This window comes from Myotis brandtii, unplaced genomic scaffold (genome assembly GCF_000412655.1).
Source record: "Myotis brandtii unplaced genomic scaffold, ASM41265v1 scaffold927, whole genome shotgun sequence".
NCBI classification, from domain to species: domain Eukaryota; kingdom Metazoa; phylum Chordata; class Mammalia; order Chiroptera; family Vespertilionidae; genus Myotis; species Myotis brandtii.
In genome coordinates, this window is record NW_005371823.1 from 2479214 (window position 1) to 2492972 (window position 13759).

Sequence of the window (13759 nt, forward strand, 5' to 3'; positions counted from 1 at the left end):
GACTGTCCTATCTGGACATAAATATACCTGGGACAGTTTGCAAGCAGCTGCCTTTTATGTAGCTAAAACAGGTAAGGTGTCTGGAAGAGTCTTCATGGAATAAGATCTAATTCCTTGAACAGTCTACAGAGCTTATTTTTCCTGCCAAACAACAACAATAAAACCCAAACTCTCCATCTTAATTCTTTAATACAAATTGAATACACAGTTGCCAGTAGATTATATGTAAGCTCTTTGTTTGAAGGTACTATTCCTTAGTTGTCATTGTATCTCAATGACAATACCACACACATAATACACACTCAATACATGTTTGTAGGCTGACTTACGGTAATAATTTTTTCTGCCACTATTTTTAACTCCTCTGTGGCATCATACTCTCTCTTGCTTTTAGACCTAAAAGTGATATTTATTGCCTCTGACAGGCAGTAATTTTCTCCTTCTTTCTCCGATCTTCACCTGGTAACCCTGTAGACACCTGGAATCCAAAAAAACAAAAAACAAAAAAACAAAAAAAAACCCACCTAGGTTGGAAGCATTCCTCTCTCTCTTAAATCTATTGCGTAATTATGGTCATTATTTCCACTAGATTCTAAATCTTGTGAGTGCAGAAAATAAGCCTATTCCATTCCTTGCAGTAAACTCAGAATCCAGAACAGCCTTAATACAGAATAGGTACTAGAGTGTGTTTGCTAAATCCATGTTATAGAAAGAAGAAATCCTCGGATGCAGCTGGCCAGAGAAGGAAAGCTGGTAAAGAGATGATAAGAGGAAACAAAGACTCAACATTATTTATCAAGAAAGATAAAAACGTCTTAAAAAATCATTTGAAACTAATTACAAAATAATTGCTGAAAAATTAAACTGAAGAATCCACATGGGTCATAATCCTCAGCATTGTTTTTCTCTATGAATCGTTCCAAATAGGTAGGAACAAACTACCATTAGTTCAAGCAAGCATACTTCCTTCGGAGTCAGTAAAAGGCATTAGAAAATATAAATTAATGGTTATGGAGGAGCACTTACACATGGCAAATACAGCATCAGATGATGACAATATACAATAGCTATATTCACATTCATAATGTATTGATTTTAGAGATTATAATGCACAAATGCTATCTGGTAATATTTGTTACTTTATAAAATATAAAGAAATAGAGTTGTGAAGGATGTCAGGAGGGTCAAATTCCAAAAATTAATATAAGGCATATGCAGTCTCCATAAATGTTTTACTACAGTAAGAAGTGACTCAGTCTTAATATTATTTAAACTGAGTTGCAAAAATTTAATTTCCTAAAGTTATATTTCTAAATTCCTCAGGCAAAATTTCTCTTGCTGGGGGGTTATTAAATCAATTAACCTTGCAAAGGGAAGGTTAAAGGACTTCTGTAGGCTGCATTCTCACAGCAGAGAGAGAACAGGCAGCAGCCGAGTGAACTGCTGGGAGGGTTCAGGAAAGGCTCATGCTAGCAGATGATCAGCTCTGCTCTTGCTAAAATTTGGCAAAGAAATACACTGTGGTTTCTTCAGATGACAGCATCATAATTCATTGAGCTCTCCCCTACCTTTTCACAAAAAGGCCAAAACCCCACAGGAAATGTGAGCACTGACATTTTCTACCCAGGATCACAAACTGACTCTTTTGCCAGAAATTGAAAACAATATAGCTAAAACAGTAAATACGCTGTGATGTGTTGAAAGAAATAGGCTGCTAGGCTGGCCAGTGACACAATCCATCATTTCTCTTTTAACTTCTAATGGATAGAAAGGTAAAAAATAAAATAAATATATTTGGATTGGCAGACATCCATGCAAGTATAATGAAAACCAAAGAATGTTAAAGAATCCCTTTGCATTAATTTACAGATTACGCTCCCAAAGATTTACACTGAACCCCGTGCCTTTAATGGCGAGTTTGATTACACATTTCTAGCTGATTTCCAGGCAGTTAAAAGCTAGCTTAAGGGCCATCTAGAAGGCATGATTTCTTTTCTTTTCACAAAATGCTAAAGCTTCTTTATCATTCTGAATTCAGTCATGAACTCAGCTGCACAAGCCAAACGTAAAGATTTTATGGGGCCATCTATCACTGGAATTCGTGAACAGGAATACAAGTCTCCTCATGCAGACACAAAGGCACATTTCCATTTTTATGAATGAAAAGAAGCCTTGCATAAACATTCTTTATTTAAAGTTTTAAATGAAGGAAGCTGCAAAACAAAATGGGGGCATTTTGTTTTATATGTCAATATCTTGTAAGAGTGGCAAAGTAAGGAATCTGGCTCCCACGATTCCCAAGGCAGCAGTATCTCCTTTGCATTAAGTACATAAATGAGATTTATGGCCACTGACCTAATCTTAGATGCCAAAACGTACAGCAGGAACAGCTTTCTGAAAAACTTAATTTAAAATTATGGTGTTAACAAAAGCACTTTAGGAAGCAGATAAGACCCCCAGCACACATGCACACACGCATCTGAGAGACATGGCTGCAGACAGGAGCCATGGCTATATGCATAAAGCTTAGAAGGCATTTCAGAGATCATTCACACCTACAGGTTTTACTGTTTCTCCCTCCACCTTGGTGTTTATGAATTTCTAAATAAATAGCTATCCTCAGAAGATGATTTCCATCACTAATGGTCATTTAACACAAGATATTCAGAGATTTGGGTTTTGGGGAGGCTTAGAATAAAAAATTAAATAAACATGCTAGTTCATTTTATGACACTTAAATCAGTTTCCTTACTAAGTACTAACTAAATTAGCACCTTGGAGAGGAAAAAAGGGTTGAGCAGCTGCACTTTCTTCTCTGAATGAGAGAAAGGAGGTAGAATGCCACTAATCCACTGGTAACCACTTGGAGAATTTCCTGAGCACACTGAGTTTTGACCTTAAAAAGAAAGGAAGGGGGCGGCAGGCTATGGGGGGATAAGGACACATATGTAATACCTTAATCAATAAAGAAAAAAATAAAAGTTTGGAAGGCAAAAAAAGGGAAGAAAAAACAGAAAAGAAAGAAAACAGTATATGAAACCTGTAATGACAGATGCCAAATCAACACTTTCCTTAAATAGTCCCATAAAACAGAGTTTCTGGAAAGAATAACATCCTGCAGAACAAAATGTCAAGTTAAAGAAACACATTATTTCCTTTCTTATTGGATTTTTAACAAGTGAACTATGCATAGTTAGAGGAGGTCAACATATAGCAACAAATGTTTTTCAAATGATTTCAAAAGCTTTTGCTCTTAGGTGCAGATTTGAAACACTAAAATGTATATTGCAAGTATACAGAAATATGGTATCTCTGCAATGGGTAAACCATGCAAATTTCTAACAAGTAACAAGACTAAAAATATTTTGAAATTAAAATGCAGGATTAAAAAGAATACTAGGTTCTCTAAGTTATCTGATCATTCAATTCTAAATTCCTGTCTTAGTTTAGGTTGACCCCCCAAAAAAGGGTCTAGAATAAGAACTGGGATGTAGGTAATTTATCTGGGAGGAGAATCCCAGGACATAGAGTGAGGAGCCAGGGGAGTGAGACAGGAAGCAAAAGCCAGTTATACTACTGAGTTGGTTAATGGTCTGGGCAACCAAGGGTCAATTCTACTGGGGATTCTCTGAGGAGCTCTGGAGAATGTGCCTCAGAATTGCTCATCTGAAGGATGTCAGGATGGTGCATTGATTCACAGTATCCTGTCTCCCATTAGTTGAGGGTTGCTGCAGGTGGCAGTAACGCCCTCACCCTTGCAGGCTTCCCTGGCACAAGGCTGAGTAAGCTCCCTTGGCTTCAGCGAAAGCCCGGAGACAGAAGAATGGAGCAATGCACAGCTGAGCTTGTTAGAACTTTGTCAGTGTGCCCAGAACAGTTCGGCAGGCACTGGTTGCAGCTGGGATCAGAGGTGGGACGACAGCGTGGGATGAACGCAGGAAACCTCGTGCCTCAGATGCCAGGCCATTACAAACATTACCACTACATTACTTGAATCAGTTCACAGCATGGAAATTAGTAAGTCTCTTCATAAATCTAAAGTTTTTACATTTTAAAACACATTATTATTCCTAAGTTTAAAAAATAACTGAAAAAAATCTAATTTATAAAAATGTGTTCACATAACCCATCCAATTTTCCATTCCAATTAACATTTTTTTTGATATGTGAGTATGTGTGTACTTTCAGAAGAAATTAATGTTTGGATTAGGAAAACAAATAAATTTAAAGTATAAAGAAAAAATAGAAGCAGTCAATGATAAGAGAAAGTAAAACTATCATCTAAATAGGTATTCATGACAACTAATTCTCACACTGTTTCTGCACTATATTACACATTACTTAAATAAAAAATAATATAATTTGATCCATTTTATTATTTTTTTCTGAATAAAGAACAATCTGGTTTGGATTAATTTCACATTTTTCAACTGGTTATTTTGTCATCACGAACAAACACATTGTCTTAATTGTATTTTTAAAAAGACCATATATCATTGTGGGTACAATTGCTCAGGCCTTGGGGTCAGATGCCTATGCTTGAATTCCCATGCTACAACTTCTCAGAGGTGCAAAATGGCAAAAATGACAGTACTTACTAACATATTCAGTAACTGATACTTTAGCTCAAATTGTATAATAGACATGAAGCCCTCAGAGAAGTATCAACCTCACAACTGCTCGGTAGCATTAGTGATCATTATTAATGTTGTTAACATTCTGCAAAAATTAGGTTAAAAAGTCATAATAGCAAGTTTGTAAATATGTGTGTACTCATATGCAATAACGCAGCAAAGCAATGAAGGAGAAAAAGAGTACATAACTGAGTAAAATAAAAATTCAGTTTTGTGGAAGGGGAGTCGATGATTTCCAGATGGGGGGGTGAAGTTTCATTTTGGTGTTGCTCCTCTGTTCCAGCAAAGATTTTATCTTCATTACAGTTCATCTCACATGAGCAGCTACCCATAAACAGCTTGTCTGAGGATGCCAAATGCTAAGAAGAAAGATTAGTGAGCAGAATAAAAAATGATGAATCAGGAAGCTAAAAAAAACAAAACAGCTGAAATTGGATAATAAGGGCAATTTACATTTACTCAAGATAATACTAAAAGGAAATGCAAGAAGTTTATCAATCAGTAGAAAAACTCAATATCTGACAAAGGCAAACAAGATGATACTGGTGGCACAATGTGATCAATGACCAAAAGTGTTGCACTGTAATAGCAAAGAGTTAGGTGGTGAATTGATCAAAGAAAAGGAAAAAAATATCATATAGCTATTAAATGCAGAAGAGACAAAGTAAAAAAAGCATCAATTAAAATTTTTTTAAATTAAAAATTACAATAGGAAAATATATTATTTATGCAGTAGCATAGAAAGTCATATGTTAGCTCCATTAAAAATTTAATACTACTAATCTAATAAAAGACAAACATGCAAATTGACCATACCTTCGCTATGCCTTAAGCCACGCCCACAAGCCAATCAGAGCGACTATATGCAAATTAACCCAACCAAGATGGTGGCCGGCAGCCACGGAGCTGGAGCGAGCAGGAGACTTGGTTGCTCCAGTGATGGAGGAAGCCAAGCTTCCTGCCTGCTGCATCCGGCTCTGAGCTCCACTGAAGGCAACAAAGTTTCAATTATAGAAGGTAAATAAATCCCATCATAAAAAAAAAAAGAAAAAAAGGAAAGGCTGGGAGCTTCCGTCACCGCCGGGCTTGGCCAGCCTGAAAACGGCCCTCACCAATATCCCTCATGAACATAGATGCCAAAATCCTCAACAAAATCTTAGCAAATCGGATCCAGCAGTACATCAGAAAGATCATACACCATGACCAAGTAGGATTTATTCCAGGGATGCAAGGATGGTACAATATCCGTAAATCAATAAACGTGATACATCACATAAACAAATTGAAAGAAAAAAACCACATGGTCATATCAATTGATGCAGAAAAAGCATTTGACAAAATCCAACACCCATTTTTGATAAAAACTCTCAGCAAGGTGGGAGTAGAAGGATCATACCTCAACATAATAAAAGCCATATATGACAAACCCACAGCCAACATCATACTCAATGGACAAAAACTAACACCATTTCCCCTAAAAACAGGAACAAGACAGGGATGCCCACTCTCACCACTCCTCTTCAACATAGTCCTGGAAGTATTAGCCACTGCAATTAGACAAGAAGAAGAAATAAAAGGCATCCAAATTGGAAAAGAGGAAGTAAAACTGTCCTTATTTGCAGATGACATGATATTATACATACAAAACCCTAGAGACTCCATCAAAAAACTACTAGACTTAATACATGAATTTGGCAATGTAGCAGGATACAAAATTAACCCCAAGAAATCTGAGGCATTTCTATACACCAATAGTGAACTTTCAGAAAGAGAGATTATAAAAACAATCCCATTTACCATCGCACCAAAAAAATTAAGATACCTAGGAATAAACTTAACTAAAGAGGTAAAAGACCTCTACTCAGAAAACTACAGGACGTTGAAAAAAGAGATAGAGGAAGACATAAAGAGATGGAAGAACATACCATGTTCTTGGATTGGTAGAATCAACATCATTAAAATGTCCATACTACCCAAAGCAATCTATAAATTCAACGCACTTCCCATTAAAATACCAACGGCATACTTCACAGATCTAGAACGAACTCTCCAAAAATTCATCTGGAATAAAAAAAGACCCCGAATAGCTGCAGCAATCCTGAGAAAGAACAAAGTAGGTGGGATCTCAATACCAGATATCAAGCTGTATTACAAAGCCACTGTTCTCAAAACTGCCTGGTACTGGCACAAGAACAGACATATAGATCAATGGAATAGAATAGAGAGCCCAGAAATCAGCCCCAACCAATACGCTCAATTAATATTTGACAAAGGAGGCAAGAACATACAATGGAGTCAAGACAGTCTCTTCAATAAATGGTGCTGGGAAAATTGGACAGATACATGCAAGAAAATGAAACTAGACCACCAACTTACACCATACACAAGAATAAACTCAAAATGGATAAAGGACTTAAATGTACGACAGGAAACCATAAAAATTCTAGAAGAATCCAAAGGCAACAAAATCTCAGACATATGCCAAAGCAATTTCTTCACTGATACAGCTCCTAGGGCAGTTGAAACTAAAGAGAAAATGAACAAATGGGACTACATCAAAATAAAAAGCTTCTGCACAGCAAAAGAAACCATCAACAAAACAACAAGAAAACCCACTGCGTGGGAAAACATATTTGCCAACGTCATATCTGATAAGGGCCTAATCTCCAAAATTTATAGGGAACTCATACAACTTAACAAAAAGAAGATAAACAATCCAATCAAAAAATGGGCAAAGGATCTAAATAGACACCTTTCAAAAGAGGACATTCAGAAAGCCAAGAGACATATGAAAACATGCTCAAAGTCACTAATCATCCGAGAGATGCAAATCAAAACAACAATGAGGTACCATCTCACACCTGTCAGAATGGCTATCATCAACAAATCAACAAACGACAAGTGCTGGAGAGGATGTGGAGAAAAAGGAACACTTGTGCACTGCTGGTGGGAATGCAGACTGGTGCAGCCACTATGGAAGACAGTATGGAGTTTCCTCAAAAAACTGGAAATGGAACTCCCATTTGACCCTGTGATCCCACTTCTAGGAATATATCCCAAGAAACCAGAAACACCAATCAGAAAGGATATATGCACCCATATGTTCATAGCAGCACAATTCACCATAGCTAAGATCTGGAAACAGCCTAAGTGCCCATCAGTAGATGAATGGATTAGAAAACTGTGGTACATCTACACGATGGAATACTATGCTGCTGTAAAAAAGAAGGAACTCTTACCATTTGCAACAGCATGGATGGAACTGGAGAGCATTATGCTAAGTGAAATAAGCCAGTCAATGAAGGAAAAATACCACATGATCTCACACATTCATGGATAATAGAGACCATTATAAACTTTTGAACAATAATAGATACAGAGGCAGAGCTGCCTCAAACAGATTGTCAAACTGCAGCGGGAAGGCCAGAGAGGGTTGGGGGGCAGAAGGGAGGGGAGTAAGAGATCAACCGAAGGACTTGTATGCATGCATATAAGCAAAACCAATGGACATAAGACACTGGGGGATAGGGGAGGCCAGGGGATTGTCAAGGAAAATCTAATAAAAAAAAAAATAAAAGTGCTTTTGGGGAAATTGCAGTTCCAATTAGACCCATAGGCCATCATCCCAGCAAACTCATGGCCAACCATTTGAACATTGTGTCACTAGGGACATGTTTGCCATTTTGAGTAAGTGGTGCTAAGTGACTGCTCTTCAACTGCAGGTCACTATGACTTTTTGTATGAGAAATTGATGGGTTGCTAACATTGGCTGAAACAGATAAATGCTGACCTCATGTACAGCTCTGTTCAGTGTTTTTAAAACTTTTAACTTTCAGAATAATTTTCCATAGACTTCCTCAGGATATAATATATATTTTTCTAAGCTGAATAGGAATATGATGCAGGAAAAAGAGGAAGTCTATGCTAAGATGAGGAGAGAGAAGAATGACTCTATTTGAGAACTTAAGAGTAAATTTAAAATTACTTCAGTTAATTCAATCCCAAAAATTTATAATTCTAACCCTCCTGAAAAAGATTTTTATATTTATTTTATTTTTTCTAATAAAATTATCTAATGTAGGACAAAGTATATCTATAATAATAAAAGGTTAATATGCTAATTAGACTGGATGTCATCCCAAAAGTACTTCTGGATGAAATCGGGGCTGGAGGAAAGCCCAGGTCCCGGGTGTCAGAGGGAAGCCGGTGCCGGGAGCCAGGGGAAGGAAGGCCTACTCTTGCACGAATTTCATGCATCGGGCCTCTAGTGAATTAATAAACTTAAAGCACTGGGCATATCTGTAAGAAAGCAAATATGTGTTCAATCTCGGTTACATTTGTTATTGTGTATTAGTTCAGTGGATCTAAACTACTGTAGGGATCTAATGAACATCAAATAGGCCATAGATGCCCTTTTTTTAACTTTTCAAAATTCTCTAATTTTGAACTTAAAAGTGGAATGGAGAAGGATACTTATTTGAGATGCTGTAATTTCAGCTCTAAAAGAAACAATTTCTTTAAAAAGATGAAAACTGTCTAAGGTTATCATAAAGAACAATTTTCATCAAGCCCAATGAACTATTGAATTTGTGTTTTTTTTTGAAATTTTTATTTACTATTTTGTTTTTTATTGTTTTAAAATTTTTTTTTATTGTTGAAAGTAGTACATAGGTCCTCCTTTCCCCCCCCATTAACCTCTTCCAGCCTGCTCCCATCCTTTCCCTCCCCCAGCCCTCACCACCACATTGTCTGTGTCCACGGGTTATGCATATATGCATATAAGAGTTCATTGGTTGATCTCTTCCTACCCACCCTCGTCTGCCTTTCCTCTGAGGTTTAACACTCTGTTCATGCTTCTATGACACTGGGTCTATTTTTGATAATCAGTTTATTTGGCTCATTAGATTCCACATATGAGTGAGATCATGTGATACTTACCTTTCTCTGACTGGCTTATTTCGCTCAGCATAATACTCTCTAGGTCCATCCATGCTGTTGCAAATGGTAAGAGTTCTTTATTTTTTATGGCTGTATAGTATTCCATTGTGTAAATGTACCATCATTTTTTTATCCACTTATCTTCTGATGGGCATTTAGGCTGTTTCCAATTCTTAGTTATTGTAAATTGTGCTGCTATGAACACAGGGGTGCATATATTCAAGTTGATGAGTGTTTCAGGTTTCTTAGGATATATTCTGAGAAGTGGGATGATTAGGTCAAATGGGAGTTCCATTTTTAAATTCTTGAGGAAACTCCATACTGTTTCCCACAGAGCTGCACAAGTCTGCATTCCCACCAGCAGTGTACTAGGGTTCCCTTTTCTTCACAACATCGCTAACACTTGTCATTTGTTGATGACAGCCATAATGACAGGTGTGAGGTGATATCTCATTGTCACTTAGCATTAAGTCTTTTAAACTATGAACATGGGCTGTCTTTTCATTCATGTCTTTAATTTTTTTCAGCAATGTTTTGTAGTTCTCGGTGTATAAGTCTTTTATTTCCTTGGTTAAGTTTATTCCTAAATATTTGATTTTTTTCAAGGCTATTGTAAATGGGACTGTTTTCTTAATTTCCTTTACAGATAGGTTTTTAAGTGTATATAAATGCAACTCAATTTTGTGCATTAATTTTGTATCTTGAAACTCTGCTAAATTTGTTCATTAGTTCTAATATTGTGTGCGTAATCCTTAAAGTTTTCTGCATATAAGATCATGTCATGTCCAATAAAAAATGTACATACCTCTTCCTTACTGATTTGAATGCCTTTTATTTCTTCTTCATGTCTAATTGCTTTGACTAAGACTTCTAGTACTGTGTTAATAGAAGCAGTGAAATAGGGCATCTTTCAATTGTTCCTAATCTTAGGGGGAAAGCTGTCAGTTTTTCACCATTGAGTATAATAATAGCTATGGGCTTTCATCTATGGTTTTTATTATGTTAAGTTCATTTCCTTCTATTCTTAGTTTGATGAGTGTTTTCACCATACAAGCATGTTGAATTTTGTCAAATACCTTTTCTACATCAATTGAGAAAAATCATGTGGTTTTTGTTCTTTATTCTGTTATGTAGTATGTTATGTTAATTTTCATATGCTGAACCATCATTGCATTCCATGAATAAATCTCAGTTGGTCCTGGTGTATAATTCTTTTAATGTATTGTTGAGTTCTGGTTGCTTATATTTTGAGAAGGTCTTTATTTCTCCTTCCTTTACCTTTTGCGTGCTTAAAATTTACATAAGTAAAATGTTGGTGTAAAACAAAAATGATTTTAAGAAATTTTCAAACAAATACTAAAAAAAGAAAAAAGAATAGTACTAGCAGACTCACATAAAAAGATACTAAAAGGATATTAAGTCTTAATATGAACACTATTAACTAGAGTTAAATAATTACTTATTTCTTGAGAACAAATATTACAGTGAAATGAACAAACCAGAAATACATCAATGAGATTTGACAAATACATTATTATCATCCTAAAAGTTTCTGCATTTTTATTTTTGAAGGATATTTTGCTAGGTACAGAATTCTAGGATGACAGTTATTTTCATAAAGCACTACCAAAGATGTGATTCTGTTGTTCTGGCTTTTTTTTTTTCTCTTGAAAACTTAGGTTTCATTCTAATAGTTGCTTCTTTGAAAATAGCCTCTTTCTAACACACTTTGGCTGTTTTGGGTTATCTTTGCCTTTTGTTTCCAGCAGTTTTATCAGCATATGCCTAAATATGGTTATCTTTTTACTTTGTGTGTGGTTTATAAGACTTCTTGAATCTGGTATCTTGGTGTGTTTCATCAGATTTGTAAAGTTCTCAGCCAATATCTTTTCAAATATTGCACTAAATATCCCATTATTCCTCTCCTCTCTTTTTGATACTCTAATTACATGTATTTTAAGCCTTTTCCACTGTTTCTATTTCCTTCACTTCTAATGTATATTTTCTATCTTTGTTTTTTCCTTATGTTTCATTCTGAGTATTTTCTTTTGGCCTCTCTTCCAATTTACTGAATAACAATCTACAGGTTTCTGGCAAGAGCCTTACCCCTTCCACACCTTATTCCAAACACCAAAGTTCACCACCACTATCTGCCATATGAACAAAAGGACTACTCTTATTACTCTTAATCTGGGTTTGTATCTATCACCACTGAAACCCAGGATTCTCAGTGCATCCTTATTCCATAAAGTCCAAACCCATTTCTATGGCAGGGAGGCAACTTTCCCACCTTCTCCTTTATTTTATATATTTGATTAATTTCTCTGTCTCATTCCATAAAATAAAAGCCCCACGAAGGAAATAATTTTTGGATGTTTAATTTACTATTGAATCCCCATTGTGTGAACAGTGTCAGGCATGAAGATGTAAGCACTCAACAAATATGTTAAACGAATAAGTAGTATAACACTTCTCTTTTATAAAAAAAATCACCAAAGAGGAAGTTTAAAAAACACCAATCAGAAACTACAGTTTTTTTTTTTAAAACAACAATAACAACAACAAAAGGCTGCATGGAAGAGCATAACAACCAAAAAAAAAAAAAATTAAAGAAACAAAGGTAGCCAATTAGAGTTTGAAAGTAGATAAGGAAATCAGTTAACTGGGCCATTTTATTATCCTCTCCCAAACTAATAAGTCTGTCACATATTCTCTTCCACTATCTGGTTTGATTCCCAACTCGCTGACATAGTGGTACATTGTTGCTACTACTGAATCCATGCATTTGGGACAGGAATTAGTCAAGAAGCTATTTAAATGTAGGTGAATCTGATGCCTGGTTTATTAATCTACTCCACTGACCATTTGTAGCAGCAGTAATTCAGTGCTACCGAAGGCCATAATCCACCTGACCCCCTAGTCATAGCATTGAGGTTTATGGAATTAGGTTGTAAAGCCCGCTACATGCTTGCTCCCTCTTACCAAACCAGTGTTCTCTCTTTAGCCCGAGGGCAAACATGGGGAGCAGGTGGGTGGGGTTAGGAAATTGTGCTAAACTAAGTGTTGGTAAATAAGTCATCCTGTATCTTCTTCCTTTGTCTCTTCTGTAAGAACATACTGAGGTGGGCAAAAGTAGGTTTATAGTTATTCATATGGAAAACAATACAATAATTAATAAATAATAATACAAGAATAAACTCTGTTTCGTGTACGAATGCCTGTAAACCTTCTTTCGCCCACACCTGTATTTCTGAGGTGGCATGAAGGCAGTGGCAGCATATCTCCACGGAGGGGATCTTCAAATTTAAACATGTTGCTAAGAGCGGTCAGAGCAAATTCCTGTGTACAGCATATTTGAGACGTGCCATTCAAATACTTTTAGTCATCACATATATATTTTTTCACTTACTTCTAAAGGACCCTAGTATGTCTCCTTCTACCTAGACTGCTAAAATGTTTTAGAATAACATTTAAATATTTATCACGGAACTCACTATACCACCCCCTCACCTAGTTTTCTTAATCAAATATTTTAAAATTCAAAACTATATGCCCATTGTATGAAGTAAAAAATTATAAAGAATTAAGCTTTTTTGTATTTTCCCCTTCATGTCCGCTTCCCCCAAAGAAACCAATGTCATCAGTCTGATTATTATATGCCCATCTCTTACTATGATCTTTCAAGTATAACTAAAAATGTAAGCTCCCTGCCTCCACCAGTATTTTTTAGAAAAACAGGATCATATCGTACACATCACTTTTCACCTGGAATCAATATTATGGCCATAACTTCAGTCCAGATTAGCCAAACCAGTGATATGTGTCACTGTACTCATAATGATTATCTGCAATAACTTTAATTATAGTTACACTGTAATTTGCCCATATTTGTAGTGAATTACATGTAGGCCTAACAGTTCTTTTAAAGAGAGTAGGTGCTCACAGGTATTTGTTGGCAAGAAAAACAAAAGCACAGAGATGGTTTAATGTTATAATTTTTTTCAGTATATTTGATATTTATGAAATAAAGCAAAATAAAATGAAAGAGCCAAGAATGGGCTATGAGAATATACTGTTTTTAAGTTATAACTTCTAAGAATGTGAGCTTTTATAAGTATACTAGAGGCCCGGTGCACAAAAATTTGTGCACTCGGGGGGGTGGGGAGGGGGGGTCCCCCAGCCCGGCC